Source organism: Mastomys coucha, unplaced genomic scaffold (assembly GCF_008632895.1).
Source record: "Mastomys coucha isolate ucsf_1 unplaced genomic scaffold, UCSF_Mcou_1 pScaffold1, whole genome shotgun sequence".
NCBI classification, from domain to species: Eukaryota; Metazoa; Chordata; class Mammalia; order Rodentia; family Muridae; genus Mastomys; species Mastomys coucha.
Genome location: NW_022196891.1, coordinates 43,774,911 through 43,791,441, shown reverse-complemented (window position 1 = coordinate 43,791,441; position 16,531 = coordinate 43,774,911). Strand labels below are relative to the sequence as shown.

The 16,531-nt window shown below is 35.8% G+C and overlaps 1 long non-coding RNA gene across 1 annotated transcript in view; it reads right to left on the bottom strand.

Annotated features, from left to right (window-relative positions):
- Positions 1 to 6,897: 6,897 nt before the first annotated feature.
- LOC116070474 overlaps positions 6,898 to 16,531 on the bottom strand; it is a 44,148-nt gene continuing 34,514 nt past the window's right edge. The window contains exon 5 of the long non-coding RNA XR_004110414.1: positions 6,898 to 7,054. This is a non-coding gene — a long non-coding RNA (uncharacterized LOC116070474). The remainder of the gene's footprint in view (positions 7,055 to 16,531) is intronic.

Below are 16,531 nucleotides of genomic sequence, written 5' to 3'. Positions count from 1 at the left end.
AGAGGCTCTGACAGTATCTGACTAACACAGATATAGAGGCTCACAGCCATTCATCGAACTGAGTACAGAGTCCCCAGTGAAGAAATTAGAGAAAGGACCAATGGAGCTGAGGGCTTTGCAGCCCCTTAGGAGGAACACCAGTATGAACTAACTAGTACCCTCGGAGCTCCCAGGGTCTCAACCACCAACCTAGGACTGCACATGGAGGGGTCTGATTGTTCAGGCAGCATGTGTATGGTAGAGGATTGCAAAATCGATCATCAATAGGAGGAGAGGACCTCGGCCCTGTGAAGGTTCTGAGCCCCAGTGTAGGGGAATGCGAGGGCCAGAAAGTGGGAGAGGGCAGGGTGGCAGGCATGGGGAGGGGGGAGGCAACAGGGGTTTGTTTTTGTTGTTTTTGTTTGTTTCTTTGTTTTTTGGAGGGGAAACTGGGAATGGATAAAGTCACATGTAAATAAAGAAAATATCTAAAAGAAAAAAAAAAGATTAACTTCAGTGATTTTATAAGTGAGTGTTTTGCCTGCATGTATATACATGCCTAGTAACTTCAGAGTATATAAAAAAAGGACCGGATTTCCCTGAACTGGAAAGAATGATGATTTTGTCTCAGCATGTGGGTGCTGGGACCAAACCTAGTTCCTCTTCAATTGTTGCAAGTTCTTTTATCCACTGAGTCATCTCTCCCACCCTACATATTTATTTTACACAGTCATGTAGTTAGAGGTGACAAAGAAGGTATAATGATGTTCCACAATGACCCGTTTTTCAATGAAAATAAGACAGACTGACCACCAGATAAGACACTCTCAGTTGAAGAAGTTAAAAGAACTGAAATAAAATCAAAATACAATGCAAACTATAGTGTCTCAATATAGCAAGAATATGAGAGAATTTTGATTGTATACTATGAAAGATTTTCACAATCCTCGGATCTTTTGTTTTTCTCAGACATGTTAGACAGCAAAATTTCATTGAAGAAGTAGGTATGTAGTTATATACATTTGAATTAAAATGTAAGTTAAAAAAAAAGGATCTCCAGAAGTTACTTGGCTTCCAGGAATCACAGAATAACCTGAAATATAAGGGAAATAAAAGGAAGGCAGAAGAAAAAAAATGAAAACTAACAAAAGAAGAAAAAATCACACAGAGCTAATCGATTTAAATATGCAGACCACAGAACAATACTTTTCTATTTTATAGTATTCTATATTATAGTTAACTCAAGACCAATAAGTACACTATCAGTTATATGTACATAGAAATAGAAGACTGTATTATCAAATATTTTTGTTCATTAAGTAGAGAGTGTCACCAAATTTAAATTTAAAGGTTACAGGAAATATACTTTTTTAAAATTTCAGTTTCTATGGTTTCTATTGCTGTGATAAACATCACGACCAAGAGCAACTGGAAGAGGAAAATATTAGTGCAAATTGGCCTTCAGTTCATTCTGTAGCCAAGGATCTTAAAATTAGGAACCTCCTTTCTTTTTCTCTTTGGGTGAGAAAATTACTGACATTCCTTTTTTTTTTTTTTAGCTCTGGTTTAGTTCAGATTTTTTTTTAACTGATCCTTGACAACATGAAAGGTATATTTACTTTTCTTTATATTGTTGAATTGTGCCATCTTGTGTATTCTAATTTGACTTTTGATTTTGGGAGGAAACTATTCAGTCCAGCTGCCTTAAGTAGACAAGAATATGTATCATCTTAAGTTTGCTTTAGTAATTCTCCCTGACCATATCCTATATTCAGTCTAATACAAACATAACCTGTCATGTTACAGACATATGTCCAAATCTACTCTCTACCAATTCATTTCATCTTACTTTAGAGTTGTTTAGGATTAAATTCTTTTCTGAGTAAATTCATTTCTGAGTAATAGAAAGGACAATTTTGTGTCTTAACTATAAAAACTCTTTGAAAAGTTTAGGCCACGTACAATGATCTTTTTTTTTTTTCTCCACAAATTTAAGCTTTAATGCAGGGAAGTTGAAGTTGTGAACTTGGGAAGAAAAAGAGTGTAATGATCCTGGCTACTCTACAAAGTGACTTTGATCACTTAGGAAAAACAGGAGTTTCTAAAGTCTATCTACGAGGTACAAAGAAATAAGTATACTGGAGTGATTTAATCAATAATGTGATATATGCTATTAATTCTATTCATTGATCTGTGCTATTGATGCATATATGATATAGTAATATGGAAACTTTACAATCAAACTTCATGATAGACATAAGTAAAATAATTTACCTAATGACAATAATTGAAAGTGAATGTGTGTTTTTGATTTCTGTTTTTCAGGGTCTGGGTTGCATAACTCCATATTATATTTTCTGGTTCCAGTCATTTATCCATGAATTGTACAATCAATGTAGGTTTTGTTTGTTTGTCTGTTTCAAGCTGAATAGAATTCTATTGTGTGATATGTAGCATATTTGGTTAGCTACATTCATAAAACCTCAATAATACGGTCACTTAACAATGATCTTCATAATGAAAATACCAGTTGCCATGTAAACATGAATGAGCGAAATCCCACAAGGCTTAACCCCTAGATGCTGCATAGGTTGGAAGAATTAGTCCTTATGCAGACATGAGTCCTCATCTTTAAACATATACATATATAACCAACACTAATTAGATTTGGTAAATTATATTTAATTGGTGATTTAGTCTCTGGTATCAACCAAGGGTCCAGGTTAGTAGACTCTGTTGGTCTTCTTGTGAAGTCCCCGTGCTTTTCAAATCCTTCAATCTTTTCTTCAACTTTTCCATGAGACTCCCTAAGCTCCATCTAATGTATGACTGTGAGTCTCTGTATCCCTTTCCATTGTCTGCTGAGTGGAGATTCTCAGAGAACAGTTATACTAGGCTCCTGTCTGAAAACACAATAGAATATCATTATTAGCATCAGGAATTGGCTCTTACTCAAGGGATGGGTTTCAGTTTGGGGCAAACTTCGGTTGGCCATTTTCTCAATATCTACTCTATTTTTGTCCACACACATCTTGTAGATAGGATTCATTTTGGGTGGAAATTTTTGTGGGTGGATTGCCATCCTATCCCTCCACTGGGAGTTCTGCCTGGCTACAGGAAGTGGTCGTTTTAAGATCCATATCTCTAATTGCTAGGAGTATGAGCTAGAGTTTCCCACATGGTTGTATGTTTCTTAATGAAACAGTTAATGAGCATTTTCTTAATGGTTGTATACAACCTGCTAACTCAACTCTGTATGTTCCCATTAGAGCTATTTAATAATTTTTAAAAATACAAAGGCTTTCAATATTAATGGTATCTTAATATGCAAATACATTTAACTTTTTGATGGAATTTGTTTCTCATTATTACTCAGTTACAAGTTTGTACTTGACTAAATTGTATATTCAATCATTTTATGTACAACAAAATTTGAAATGTCTAAATATATTGTGTATATGTTTATTCCTTCAGATACAATAACTTTCCTTCCTTTTCTTCTTTTACCATAAAAAGACATGAGAACTTTTAGTAAATAACTGATTGATTTAGTAATCAAATCTATTATTCTACTCAACAACAGCTATTACAAGTATCTTGTAGATCTGTTAAGGGTGTCATTAGCCTTTCTTGGAACTGGAAACTTTAAGAAGGTTTTAGAAAACAAGACTAAGAAATAGGTGATCAAAGAGATGTCATAGATATATGCTGGCATGAAAATTGTTGAATTGAGTATTGTCCAGCATCTATCCTGACACTCAAGTGTTCACAAAATTGATCTAACAGGAGTTTTAGACTGATCAATAAAACTGATTTAAGTGTAAGCTGAGTAAATTATAGGTAAACAGGAAGACCAATTTGAAAGAAAATGTAATTTCCAAGGAATTTGTGTCATTTAACAATCAGTTTACTCACTGAAAACTAATCTTAAACAACACATTCTGGATATAGGCTGTATGTCATGTACAGCACATATTGTGCTAAAAGGAATGAACATGTTCCCCATTTTAAAACTAGCAGAGAATTTGTCAATTGCATTTCAGTATTTTTAGGGAAAACATTGTGTGACACTGGGAAACAGTTATATACTGATGCCCTGAAGCAAAGAAATGAGAGTTCAGTGTGTGCCTTTTACAGAATAGCCAGGCTTGTAAACACAACTGAGTTCTTGTGCCAGAACTGCCTAGCACCATCATTTAAGTTATTGGATACAAATATACTCCACATTTTTCAAGTATAAGGCACATTTCAAAGCCCTTACTCATAGCTGTGAATTATGGTTCTAACACTGCAAAATTCTAATTCTGAATCCCACTAAATTATTACAATAACTAAATGGTATTTCCTAAGTATTTTTCAGATGGTTCTTTTTGGGTTTACTAAATATATTGTTTTATGTTTTAAAAGAGAATCTCTGTCTCTGCCTCTGTCTCTTTCTTCCTATCTCTGTTTACATTCTTGAGCTAATTGCTCCATTACAGCTTTTAATATATTCCTGAATTAATTAACATTGAATGCTTTTATATTATATAATACAAGATTTATTATATACAGCTGGATATTTTAGATCTAGTGATTGTTCAAAAACGGTCAATCTATTTGCTCCAAAACAATTTCAACTAATGACTTCAAAATGAAGTATTAAATATCTATAAGTTTTTCAACCAGTGAGATATGAGCAGTATTGCCAGTATATCCTGGCTTTCAAAATGAATACATTCTGCATTAAACTATTGGATCACTGCCTCTAATAAACATATAGGTATGCAGAAGTAAAACAAATCATTGTACTTAGTTGTATTTTTTAAGACTGATAGTTTTGGAGGATGTGATATTCATTGTGACAGTAACCTTTTTATTTGGATTATTATGCTTCACCTACTCAGCAAATGCTCCGGTGAGCAGTTGTAGGACTATCTTTCTATTGTGGAGACATGAAGACACACCTATTTGTCTCATAGAGTTCACTGATGCCAGACCAGACAACCAGAGATATTTATAGGAACATAGAACACAGAAAGGCAGCAACATCATGAAGAGGCCACTTTAGTGTGAGCAACTCCTCACAAAAGCGGAATCACTGGGGCTCCCTCGACCACTTGCTGGCAGCCCAGCTGGTGGGAAACTCTCCTCTCCCAGCAATCATTACTACATCTGGGACAGGTCTTCTGGGATTTTCAAGTTTCAAGAATTACCTGAGAATTACCTTTGGCTTTGTTTTCTTCCTGAGCTTTAGTGAAATGTTTCATTTAGGAGAAAATGGCTAGACAACAATCAGTGTCTTTGGCTCTTACATCCTTACATTGTCCTTGCAAAGGGGCAGTACTAAGTCCTGTAGTGTTCCCTGGGCTCTGAGGAGAGTGAGCTCTGGAGTAGAGGCACTCATTCTGACTCTGAAGAGATTGCATAACCCTGACAGATCAAGGCTAGTAGGAAGAGAACTGCTTAAAAGGCACTTGAATTTGCATCCATTGTAATAAAATAGTAATTGCATCTCCAAATTCTGGCCCTATGAAAGGCAGTCAGTAAGGAAGGGACTGTTAGTTCAGTGGCCACCTATTTTCTCTATTCTGCCAAAAGTACACCATATTTTCAATAATCCACTTATTCCTGGCACAGCCAAAAATACTGACAATAGTGTTATGCTTGGGCAGCTTTACAGCCCTCAGTGTCAGTCAATGCATAAGAAAGTGATGGACTCCTGACACTACTATTTTAATTAAAAAAATGTGTGTGTCCTTTCCCACCCATTAGGAGTATCTTCATTTAAACTTAACTCTTACTGTTCTTTCAGGAAATTTTTACAAATCTATGAAAAACTGAAGGCTTAGAGCATTATGTTATAGAACCTTTTTAAGGGGCAAAATCTCTAAAGGACAATGAACATTCAATCCAACTAACACTGGTCTTTGTCAGTTAAGAGAATACTAAGAAAGAAACAGTAGCAAGGTTCAATAAAGCACACTTCTATTAATTGCTTTTCCAAGATAGCAATAAAAGGGATAAAAGTTGGCAACACTACCACAATTAATCTTCTATTACTACTGCCAGTTTTTTGTTTTATTTTGTTTGTTTGTTTGTTTTCTTTTGTTTTTCCCACTAGGCTTCCAGGCTCCTCTCCCTAATAGCATCTGGCAACCTTCCTGCAAATGGCTTGCAATCTTCACCCAACTCTGTCACAAAGGCTTCATTCTTGCCTGTGTATGTCATCTGCTGGGACAGACTCCAGGCCATAAATGTGACCCGGCTTTTTCAGCAGCCACACCTGACTGCTGAAAGTAAACTTTGTTGGGAACTATAGATAACCAACCCCAAAGGTACTTTGAGAAAAAAAAATGTATGCTGGTTAAACTTACACACCACTGCTCAGACTAACTCAAGATAATCTATACCCTCTGAACTGTTTTATTATTATTTTATGTGAGGTCTTGTTTATATTTGAAAACTTTAAAAATCTCTTTACCACTACATTTAGGTTTTTTTTTCTTCTCTTTTTGAATAAACATATACTTTATGTTTTGGAAGGATCTAGAACTTAAGCTTTTACTTAGTTATAAATTGATTGCCAAAGGATGTACCACCTCCTTTTTAAAAAAAATGTTTTATTTATTTACATTTCAGCCACTGCCGCCCATCATACACCTTCTTCCCATTGTTCCTCATTTCATTCCTCCTCCTTGCTTTCAAGATGATGATCCCCTCTGCCAGGCCTCTACCTTCCCTGGGACCTCAAGTCTTTCAAGGATTAGGTACATTTTCTTCCACTAAGGCCAGATCAGGCAGTCCTCTGCTATATATGTGCTGGAGGTCTAGGACCAGGCTAACCCATGTATGTTGCCTGGTTGGTGGCTCAGTTTGGGAGGTCTCTGGGGTCAGAGTTAGTTGAGACTGCTGGTCTTCCTATGGGGTCGCCCTCCCCTTCAGCTTTTTCAATCCTTCCCCTAATTCAGCCATAAGGGTCCCTGACTTCAGTCCAATAGTTTGTCTTTTCTTTAGTCACTCTAGGAGGGCACATCTTGCTACATCATCTTCAGGAATCCTAGGCAGAAGCTTGGGCTGCTCACCAGTATCAGCTCTATAAAAAAAAAAAAAAAGGGAGAAAACTTGTTATAATAGGAAATTGGGGTCCCAGGTGCAGGATGCCAGGAAAGTCTTCTTTCAAACTGGTATGCTGGACCATGTCATTTTGGGATAACCTGGCAAAAAATGAGTGGAGATGTAGTAGAGTCAGAACCTGTCTGGAAAGAACAGTGGAACGGGGTGGAGGAGACCGGCTCCCTTTCTATTGTTTATTCATTGTTTCCCTCAATCTTATTTACATATTAATCTAAATCATTTAGGTCTGCAAGGGCCTCTACTATCTTATATGAAATATATTATGTTGCATTCTATTGACATGTACAATTATATAAATCAATTAAATATTAAATTTAAAATGAATGATGAAAAATACTCATCCTTGGTACATAATGAACATAGTATTTTTGATGAGTTTGAGAACTCATTTTACAATCACCATGTTTTTGGTCATGAGATAACTTTTTTAAAAGGTAAGCCATGTGCTGAAACTACATTATCTTTGCTATGGGGGCATTTTATGCGTACATTCATTTATGGTATTAAAAAAAGTTGACCTTAAATCTCTTTCAGTAACTGAAAGATGTGGAGCTTCCATAGCTATTTATACATTGTAATAATGAACTTTCAAATCAATTAATTAATTATTTTTTAATTTAAATCCAAAATGTTGCTTCTTCCTGCCTCCCCCCTTAGCAGATTTCTTTTCCCCCTCCCCTTTGCTTCTGAGAAGGTATCTTGCCCTAGTATCCCCCATGTTGGGATATCAAGTCTCTATAGCATTAGGCATAGTCTCCCACTGAGGCCAAACAAGGCAGTCCTCTGCTCTATATGTGCTGCAAGCCTTGGAGCAGCCTTTGTATGCTCTTTGGTTGGCTCAGTCTCTGTGAGCACCCAAGGGTCCAGATTAGTTGACACTGTTGTTCTTCCTATGGGGTTGCCATCCCCTCAGTTCATCCAATCCTTCCCCTCACTCTTTCATAGCAGTCCTCGATCCAATGCTATGCTATATCTGTATCTGTCTCAGTCAGACTCACAAAGATAGCCATGTTAGGCTCCTGTCTCTAAACAGCAGAGCATCAGGAATAATGTCAGGATTTGGTGCCCACAAATGGGATAAATCCCAATTTGGGCCAGTCACTGGTCTGCCATTGCTTCAGACTCTGCTCCATTTTTGTCCCAGCATTTCTTTTAGACAGGAACAAATTTGGGTCAAAATTTTGTAGGTTGGTTGGCCTTTCCATTCCTCTACTGTAGCTCTTGTCTAAATACTGGAGGTGGCCTCTTCGGGTTCCATCTCCTCACTGTTGGGCATTTCACCCACCTTGAATCCTAGAAACAATATACCTGCCAGGTCTCTGGCACTTTCTAGAGTTTCTCCCCCAGCCCTACCCCTGACAACAGCACATTTTCATACATTCTCCTAGCCTTCTGAACCTCTTTCTTGTTTCCCCCATACCTGATCCTGCCCCATTTTCCCTCTCCACTTCCACCCAGGTCCTTCCCTCCCTCTGCCTCTTAGGATTATTTTGTTCCCCCATCTAAGTGGTATTGAAACATCATCACTTGAGCCTTCCTTCTTGTTTGACTTCTTAGGGTCTTTGGGGTGAATCACAGGTATTCTGTACTTTTTGGCTAATACCATATATCATGCATGTCCTTTTGGGAATGGGTTACCTCACTTAGAAGATTTTCTAGTTCCATCTATTTGCCTGAAAAATTCATGGTGTCCTCATTTTTTAATAGCTGAATAGTTTTTTATTGTGTAAATTAAATATACATTTCTGTATCTATTCTTCTGTTGAGGGACATCTGGGTTGTTTCCAGCTTCTGATTATTATGAATAAAGCTGCTATAAGCATAGTAGAAAATTTGTCCTTATGATATTTTAGAGCATCTTTTGGTTATATGCACAGGAGCAGTATAGCTGAGTCTTCAGATAGAACTGTTTCCAATTTTCTGAGGAACTGCTAGATTGATTTTCAGAGTGATTGTACCAGTTTGCAATCCTACCAACTATGAATTCCTGTTTCTCTATATCCTTAGCCAACATAAGCTGTTGCTTAAGTTTTTGATCTTAGCTATTCTGATTGATGAAAGGTAGAATATTGGATCCTTTTGATTTGCATTTCCCCAATGACTAAGAATGTTGAACATTTCTTTAAGTGCTTCTCTGCTATTCTTGATTCATCTGTTAAGAATTCTCTCTTTAGCTCTCTACCCTATTTTATAATTGGGTTATTTGGCTTTTTGGCATCTAACTTCTTGAGTTCTTTATATATTTTGAATACTAGGCCTCTACAAGATGTAGAGTTAGTGGAGATGTTTTCCCAGTCTGTAGGTTGCCCTTTTGACATATTGACAGTATTCTTTGCCTTACAGAAGCTTCTTAGTTTCAAAACGTTCCATTTATCAATTCTTGATCCTAGAGCCTGAACCATTGGGGTTGTTTTCATGAAATGTTCTCCTGTGCCAATGTGTCTCATTATATTGTGAAGAAGTCTTTGGCAAAATCCAAAACTCTTTCATGTTAAAATATTTGGAGAGATCAGGATTTCAGTGCATATACCTAAACATAATAAGAGCAAAGTACAACAAAGCTATAGCCAACATCAAGTTAAATGTAGAGAAACATGAAATAATCCAACTAAAATCAAACACAAAACAAGACTCTCCATTATCTTCCTATCTATACAATGTAGTACTTGAAGTCGTAGCTAGAGCAATAAAACAATGAAAAAGAGATCAAGAGGACCCAAATTGGAAAGGATGAAATCAAAATCTAATTATTTGCAGATGATATAAAAGAATTCATAAGATACTTCAAAAATTTTTACCAGAGAACTCTTACAGAAGATAATCAACTTCAGCAAAATTGCTGGATACAAAATTAACTCACACAAATCAGTAACCTTCCTCTATACAAAAGGTAAACAGGCTGGGAAAGAAATTAGGGAAATCATACCCTTCTTTCACAGTAGTCACAAATAATATAAAATTTCTTGGTGTAACTCTACCCAAGCAAGTGAAAGATCTGTATGACCAGAACTTCAAGTCTCTGAAGAAAGAAATAAAAGGAGACTTCAGAAAATGGAAAAATCCCCCATGCTCATGGATAGATAGAAATAACCTAGTAAGGATGGCCATCTTACCAAAAGCAATCTACAGATTTAGTTCAATTCCAATCAAAATTCCAACACACTCTTTTTTACAGACATTGAAAGATCAGTTCTCAACTTCATATGGAAAAATAAAAATCCCAGGATAGCTAAAATAATTTTGAAGAATAAAGGAATTTCAGGAGGAATCACCATCCCTGCTCTCCAGCTATACTACAAAGCAATATTGATAAAAACTCCAAAGTATTGTTACAGAGACAGACAGACCAATCAATGGAATAAAAAACGAATATCTTGAAATAAACCAACATATCTATGAACACTTGATTTTTGACAAAGAAGCCAAAATAATACAATGAAAAAAAGAAAGTCATCTTAAACAAATGGTATATTCTAACTGCAAATTGATTCATATTTATCACCCTGAACAAACTTCAAGTTCAAATGGATCAAGGACATCAACATAAAACCAGGCACACTGAATCTAACAGAGGAGAAAATGGGAAATAGCCTTAGACCCACTGTCTTCTTCTTTAATTTCTATTCAGTTCTCTGGCCACAATTTCTGCATGCTCACAGAGTATTCTATACTGCCAAGTCACATTATTTTATATATATAATTAGTGTTGGTACATAATTATTCATAAAATACCATTTTTTAATCTCTGGTTTGTGGGTCTTTAAACATATCCACTGTTATTTGTATACTGTTTTCCTAACACTGACTAGAGAGGTCATTTCTTATGAAGAAAAGTAACACTGATATTGTATGCTTACACAGATATAACATTTGGGTTACCATGAAATAACTTATAAAGTATATAGGTTTGTGTATAGAAAAACTTTATTTCAACACAAAGTACCAGACAATAAATATATAAAACATTAAAATTAAATCGTGTTTAAGAAAAAACTTCGCATGTCAGTATCCACTATATAATTTTCTTATGTCACATTTATGTTTTACTTATTTTCTTCTGGTACATAAGATTTTTAATTTATTGAGATTTATTATACAATGGAATATAATGTACTAGTGTATAAGTAATGTACTATTAAAATATATACCCAATCAAATGTTATACTTTTATTTTTAAACCTGTTTATAAACAAATATATACATATACATTTTATGTAAGGTTAAGAGCATGATGCATTTTATATAAGATCTTTACTAATCCTATATCTGATAGAGGGCTAATATCCAATATATACAAAGAACTCAAGAAGTTAGACCCCATAGAAACAAATAACCCTATTAAAAATGGGGTACAGAGCTAAACAAAGAATTCTCAACTGAGGAATACCAAATGGCTGAGAGGCACCTAAAGAAATGTTCAACATCCTTAGTCATCAGGGAAATTCAAATCAAAACAACCCTGAGATTCCACCTCACACCAGTCAGAATGGCTAAGAAAAAAAAAACTCAGGTGACAGCAGATGCTAGTGGAGTGCTAGAGGATGTGGAGAAAGAGGAACACTCCTTCATTGCTGGTGCAAGCTGGTACAACAACTCTGGAAATCAGTTTGGTGGTTCCTCAGGAAATTAGACATAGTACTGCCAGATGACACAGTTACTACACTCCCGGGCATATACCCAGAAGATGCTCCAACATGTAATAAGGACACATACTTCATTATGTTCATAGCAGTCTTATTTATATATAGCCAGAAACTGAAAACAACCCAGATGAATGGATACAGAAAATGTGGTACATTTACACAATGGAGTACTACTCAGCTATTATAAACAATGAATTTATGAAATTCTTAGGGAAATGGATAGATCTGGAGAATATCATCCTGAGTGAGATAACTCAGTCACAAAAGAACACACATGGTATGCACTCTCTGATAAGTGGATATTAGCCCAGAAGCTCGGAATACCCAAAATACAATCCACAAACCACAAGAAACTCAAGAAGAAGGAAGATCAAAGTGTGGATACTTCGTTCCCTCTTAGAAGGGGGAACAAAATACCATAGAAGGAGTTGCAGAGACAAACTATGGAGCAGAGACTGAAGGAAGGACAATCCAGAGACTGTTCCACCTGGGAATCCTTCCCGTATTCAATCATCAAATCCAGACACTATTGTGGATGCTAGCAAGTGCTGGCTGACAGGAGCCTGTTATAGCTGTCTCCTGAGAGGCTCTGACAGTACCTGACTAATACAGAAGTAGAGGCTCACAGCCATCCATTGGAGTGAGCACAGGGTCCCCAATGAAAGAGCTAAAGAAAGGACCCAAGGAGCTGAAGGGTTTGTAGCCCCTTAGGATGAACAACAACATGAACTAACTAGTACCCTCAGAGCTCCCAGGGACTAAACCACCAACCAAAGAGTACACATGGTGGGATTAATGGCTCCAGCATGTGTATAGCAGAGGATGGCCTAGTCGGTCATCAATGGGAGGAGAGACCCTTGGTCCTGTGAAGGTTCTATGCCCCAGTGTAGGGGAATGCCAGGGCCAGGAAGTGGGAGAGGGTGGTGTGGTGAGCAGGGGAAGAGGGGAGGGAACAGGTTTTTTGTTTTTTGTTTCTTTTTTCTTCGGAGGGGAAACCAGGAAAGGAGATATCATTTGAAATGTAAATAAAGAAAATATCTAATAAAAAAAAGCATAATAAACTTGTGACATATAACTAGTTAATATCGAATGCTACATAAATAAAAAATTTTGGCTGTGTGGTGGTGGCGAACGCCTTTAATCCCAGCACTTGGGAGGCAGAGGCAGGCAGATTTCTGAGTTCGAGGCCAGCCTGGTCTACAGAGTGAGTTCCAGGACAGCCAGGGCTATACAGAGAAACCCTGTCTCAAAAAAATTTGTATTGTATTTATCAATTCATAAGTATTAAAATTAATATTTTTCATAAAATTTTTAATGCCCTCAATGACTCTGTACAAATGTTTCATTTAGTACTTAATAGTTTAGTATATAGGCACTCCAGTTTTTCTTAAAACTTTATTCCTTGTATTCAGAAAACTATGAGAATCATGCTTATTTTTGCAGAAAACCTTGTTTAGAGCAAATCTTTTCTTTATCTGCTGAATCTTGGGCATGTGGTCAAGACCCTGACAGGTCTAAGATTTTCTCTGTGGTCATATCAACAAGTTAGCTTTCCATGTTCTTGGAAGTCATCAAAGCACTCTTAACCACAAAAGGCAGTTTTTATTCAAAGCAATAGTTTCAGGCACTGTAACTCCATTTTCCTCTGCTGGACCCATAATTCCAATGAGGGAATGAGGAAGATGACCAAATACACACACAGTGATATTGCTTACTGCACTCGGAGCTCAGAAAATCCAAATACTTGATATTTAGCAAAAGGCCTTCCTGACATTTGCTTTGTTATGATATTCTTGCTCCAGTCTTAGTCAGATAAATCTATCTTCTACTCTGAAATTAAAGCTATGATTTTTTTGTTTTTACTGCTGAGAATTATATATATATATATATACATATATACATATATATATATATATATTCTTGAAAATAGATATGTTTTTGTACAATACATCCTGATTACACTTTCTCCTCCCTCTACTCTTTACAGTTTCTCCCCATTTCTCCTCCTATCAAGAAGCACCCTACCTTGTGATTTTGTTTTAAAATGGAAAGACTTCTAAGGGATAGTGATAAAAATAAGAAAATGACAGAGACAGGTATGGGTTCCAGTTCATGAAGTGAGCCTTACTCAAATCAGATATTATACTACAAAAATTTTAAAGGAAACATTTTAAGCTAGCAACCAGATGAGCCATATGGTTATGCATTTAATATATTATTTTAATATTGATAAAAATGATATATAGTGCTGTAGCAGTGCCTCGGCAATCAAAAAGCAGTGCCCCAGGGTAGGGGAATGCCAGGGTGGGAGGATGGCAGTGTGTGGGTCAGGGAGCACCCTCACAGAGGCAGGCAGAATGGGGATGGGATGGGGGTTTCCGAAGGGGAGACCTGGAAAGGGGAAAACATCTGAAATGTAAATAAAGGAAATATCCAAGAAAATAAAAAAATACACATAATAGTACAATGCTAGACTTTTCAATATGAATTTTTCAGTGTTTTGAGCACTGTTTATTGAGCTCCATGTTTGCTAGTGCCAAACAATTGGCCATGAAAAACATTGTTTGTAGGTTATGATCCTCTGTGAAAGCAGAAGACTAGCAACGGTGCCTCAGTCATAGATATGGCTATTTGGAGACTCAATGAGGTTGTGTGAAAATGTGAGGTTCTTTTATTTATTTAAATAGGATTACATCACTTTCTTTCCTCAGATCCCACCCCTTGTACTTTTCCTACATCCTTGCCTTTGTCTCCCCACCGTCAAACTGATGACCTCTTTTACTTTTATTATTGTGACACACATAAACTGAGTTTGAAAGGACTAATATATAATTTTGTTTTTCTTTTTGTCATTTTTGTCCTTGTGTCTGAATATTAACAAAATATGTATGGTGCCTCTAAAATATGGTGGAGCAATCATAAATGCTTTATTTATTGATTTCTTGATCATTTTTTCTCTGTGAGAACAAATTGAGGCATTGAAATATCATTTCCCTGACAGAAGAGCTTGTTCTTTGTTATCACTGCCTTTCAGTTGAGGATATTAGCATGGACTACCAACCTTTGTCTCTACTCTTTCTACTTCTGCTAAAGATATTTAACCAATGAAAACTCATAGCATACTTGTTAAGAGTAAAAACTTTTCAAAAGTTATTAGTTTTAGAAGTGTAGAAAAAAACTTTTCAGGTTTCCTGGTTCCAAGAAGATGCATTTCCCTGTCTCATATGACTGTGAGCTTGACTGAGTAATTTGTGTTGCGTAACCGAGTGGGAAGCAACTGGATGTAAGTGAAGGATCACTGCACACTCGAGTGATTTGACTACTTAGGGGGTCTGGTCATCATCTGTGAAATGAAAATTTCCTCCTGGCAACTGCTTTACCTTCAGCCTGGAGCCTGACCAGACATGTTGAGCAGAACTTCACCCCACAGCTGCCTGCAGCAATCCCTGCTGACTCCTATTCTGAAGCAGACCCATAGAGCTAAACCAACGTCCATCAAAGCCTAGCCTTTGACTTGTAGACCAAAAAAAAAAAAGCTAGACATACACACATAATATGCAAAGTTGAATACAAAATAATTGCTTTTGCTCAGCACAGCCGTAAGACTTGACTAATATAAACAACAGAATTTATGAATGGAGTAAATTTTAACTCATCCAAGAAATAGGCTATGAGTTAGGAGATAATTATTTGTAATTATAATTATTTTTAATTATTTATAATATCCGAGTTCATTTTGTTAGTAATCACACCAATAATTTAATGCACACTAAAATTTTCATGTACTTGTTTAACAAACAACCAATAATTTCACTGTGAAAATCTTAGTTTTGTTTAAGACTGGGTCTTGCTCTGCAACTCTAGCTGTCCTGGCAATCAGTATGTAGACCATTTTGGCATTGGCATTGAACTTACGAAAATCTGTCTGTCTGTCTCCTAAGTGCTAAGATTAAAGGCATGCTTACATGAAGACATATGAAATTAAAAGTCAAATTTTGGAAAAGTCCCTACTATAATGGGATGTTTGAACTCTAATATTGTCTATATTTTTAGTATATTCACAGCTTCTACTACACACTGGCATCATCCACATCTTGCCACATATAACCAGTCTCAAACTTTATTTTAAATGTTTACACCTCACCAAACATTGTTCATTGTTTCAGAGCTTTTCAGGGTAGCACCACTGAGAAATACATATGTATATATGTACATATATATGTGCATATATAGATATGTTCCATATACAACAATACACATACATATATACATACAAAGTTATATATACATATATGTATATACATATTTCTATTATATATACACACATATACATATATACATATATATATATAATTTCATATTTGTTCATGTAAGCATTTGCATTAAGTGTAACTTCTAAGCAGTTTTAGTGTGATATAACTATATGAATGTTCATATAACTTTAAGATAGAAGTAACTTAATTTCTTTGATTAGAAAAATATCAATACACCATCAGTTATGGGAAAATAATATCTTGAAGAACAGTTACTTTTCTATTTTTGAAAATAGATATGTTTTTGTATAATACATCCTGATTACACTTTCTCCTCCCTCTACTCTTTTCAGTTCCTCCACATCTCTCCTCCTATCAAGACGCACCCTACTTTGTATTATTTGTTTTAAAATGGAAAGGCTTCTAAGGGATAATAATAAAAATAAGAAAATGACAGAGACAGGTATGGGTTCCAGTTCATATATATGTATATATGTATATATATATATATATATATATATATATATATATATATATATA